This window comes from Phalaenopsis equestris, unplaced genomic scaffold (genome assembly GCF_001263595.1).
Source record: "Phalaenopsis equestris unplaced genomic scaffold, ASM126359v1 Scaffold233925, whole genome shotgun sequence".
In the NCBI taxonomy this organism is placed as follows: Eukaryota; Viridiplantae; Streptophyta; class Magnoliopsida; order Asparagales; family Orchidaceae; genus Phalaenopsis; species Phalaenopsis equestris.
This window is the reverse complement of record NW_018251854.1, coordinates 56439-59260: the sequence shown is the minus strand read 5'-3', so window position 1 is coordinate 59260 and position 2822 is coordinate 56439.

Genomic DNA, 2822 nt, shown 5'->3' with positions numbered 1-2822 from the left:
GGAGCTACCTAGAATGAGGTGGCGCCACACATTTAAATAGAAAAATAGGGATTTAAATAAATCAAAAAATGCTCCCTAACTTTAAAAATTCATATCTTGGTGTAGAAAAGTCACAAAAGTAAAATAAAAATACCCTCTTGCTCAGTGAATAGAGGAGAAAATGTGAAAGTAATTTGAAGTTTATGTGATGTATATTTTATTTTTTATTAATCAAACACTATTTTGAGACTTTTGATTCTCCATGCATGTAGACATTTCACCATAGCTTGAAATTTTGGCATGTTGTTGCCTCTGTCTTAGGGAACATTCTCTAAGTTTTCTAAAGTCAGAAGAGATCTCTAGACAAAGATCCATATTTTTCAAGTTCATGTCTATTATTTTCATAAATTAATCATAATAATTAACATGTTGCTTAGAAAATTCCAAGATAATTTTGGAAGGTTTATTATGGCTAGAGAAACCTTTGGAAAATGTTTCATGATCTAAGTTATTAAGAATGCACATAATTTGCACAAACTCTAAAATGCAAAGAAAATTAATTTTGGGAAACAAAAACATCTAAATGACTTGGTTTTTAATCTCCACTATAATTTGAAGTTGAGAGAACTCCTCATAAAAATTTCAAATTGTTTAGAGCTCATTTGATAACTGCATTTGATAACTCAAATTGATTTTCCAAGTTAAATGCCATTTTTGACACTAAAATAATTTTTAACAATTAAAATATAACTCAAAAAATTATAAAAATTAGTTTTGGGAGTTTTCTATGATCAGAGGAATTTTCTAGAAATAAATTTGTAATTAAAATAAAAGTTCTATTTTAAGCCTTTCCTTAATATTTAAATAATTAAAAAATAATAAAAATCACAAAAATAATTAAATTTATGGAAATGTTCTAAATTGTTAACTAAGCACTTAGGAATAATTTGAATATTTTTTTTCTGATTTTCTAATTGAAGATATTGAATTTTGATGTTTTGGGAGTTTTCTATGATCAGAGGAATTTTCTAGAAATAAATTTGTAATTAAAATAAAAGTTCTATTTTAAGCCTTTCCTTAATATTTAAATAATTAAAAAATAATAAAAATCACAAAAATAATTAAATTTATGGAAATGTTCTAAATTGTTAACTAAGCACTTAGGAATAATTTGAATATTTTTTTTCTGATTTTCTAATTGAAGATATTGAATTTTGATGCTTAAAATAACTTTTAAAGGCTAAAAATGGATTTTCATTAAAATAATTCTAACAATTCAAAGAAAAAATAAAAAAAATATGAAATTTATTTCCTTGGGTTCCTTGACCTCAAATATTTAATAAAAGTGTGAAACTTAATTTTCGACATTTAAAATATTTTATAGTTAATAAATAACCTAGAACTTAAAATAATACTAATAAATCAAATAAAACTCAAAAAATTATGAAATTTGGTTCCAATGATTCTCTAGTCGAAGTCTACGTCTAGTAAAAAAATTGCCTCTAGTAAACATTTCAAGTGATTAGATTTTTCCTTGATCAAGTTATGAAATTTTCTTTGAAAAATCCTATTCTTGTATATAAATAAATATATAAATTAAATTAAAATTTTAAAAATCATATTTTCTCCTCTGATGTCTTAATTGACCCATGAGTGAGGTGCGATGCAAATTTCCCAGTTATTTGAATTAAATTTGATGAATTTTGAAGTATTAGAGCCTTAGGGGAAAAGATGTAGTTTTGGAAATTTAGCCTTAATTAAAATTTAGGCTTAATTCAAGAAAGGGGAAATGGGCAACCTTCGATCCTAATTAACATATTTGGATGATTGAAACATAAGGGGATTAATTGGTAGAAACCAATCTCACTTTTATTAACTAAAGGATAAATTTGTAATTTGCTTAAATTATTAAAATTTGGAAGTCTAGTCAATTAAATGATCCTAGACTTAGGGGTATGATTTTGGGTGTTGATAACTCACTAATTCAACACCCCTATTTGATGTTCAAATGACTTAAAAAAAAAATAATCATCATCACTTAAGATTCAACCTTTTTAAAATAACTAAGACATCTACCAAAATCTTAAGGGCTTAATAGTGACCTAGGCTAAATCAAATTTTGTTAAATGAGGATTAGAAAAGAAAACATAAAATTTGAACATCATTAAAAACACTACAAGCCCAGATTAAAAAATTAGCTAAGTGTCTTAGCAACATTAACTTGCCCCACTAAGAGTCTTCACCCACATAATCCTCAAATTAAATTATAAATGATAATTACCCTACTCTTAGGGATAGTTGAAACATCAATGTTCATTGAGCATTAAAAGTATTTATAGGATGTGTTATTAAGCAACATAATAAGTTTAAAAAGAGCTCTTTTCACCAGGCAGTGAGAGGGAAGCATGGACCTGCTTCTTTCTCTAGATTTGTTGGAAACCCAAAGGTCTACTAAACTTAATATGTTTTGCTTAAAAAAAATCATCCTTAATCAAATTCGGGACCCACCAAGATAAGACCTAGGGTTGGATAGATCACTAAAACCTTACTTCTCCGCTTTATATAAAGTGCTTTCACATGAATTTTGAGTTTGAGGTGGTGGAACGAGAAGACTCACTAGGTACACTTTTTATAGTTTACAGTGCCCTCTTTCTTGTACTTTCATACTGTACTTTTTATACTTATAAAACTTGCATGTTAAACAACAATGCCACTCTTCCTTAAAACCAAAACTGTCAGGATAGCCACAAAACCAAAACCCATAAACCAAAATTAAAAATCAGCCAAGATAAAAATCACCTCCACGACATTCAAAATATAAAACAACTCAAAATTTAATCAAA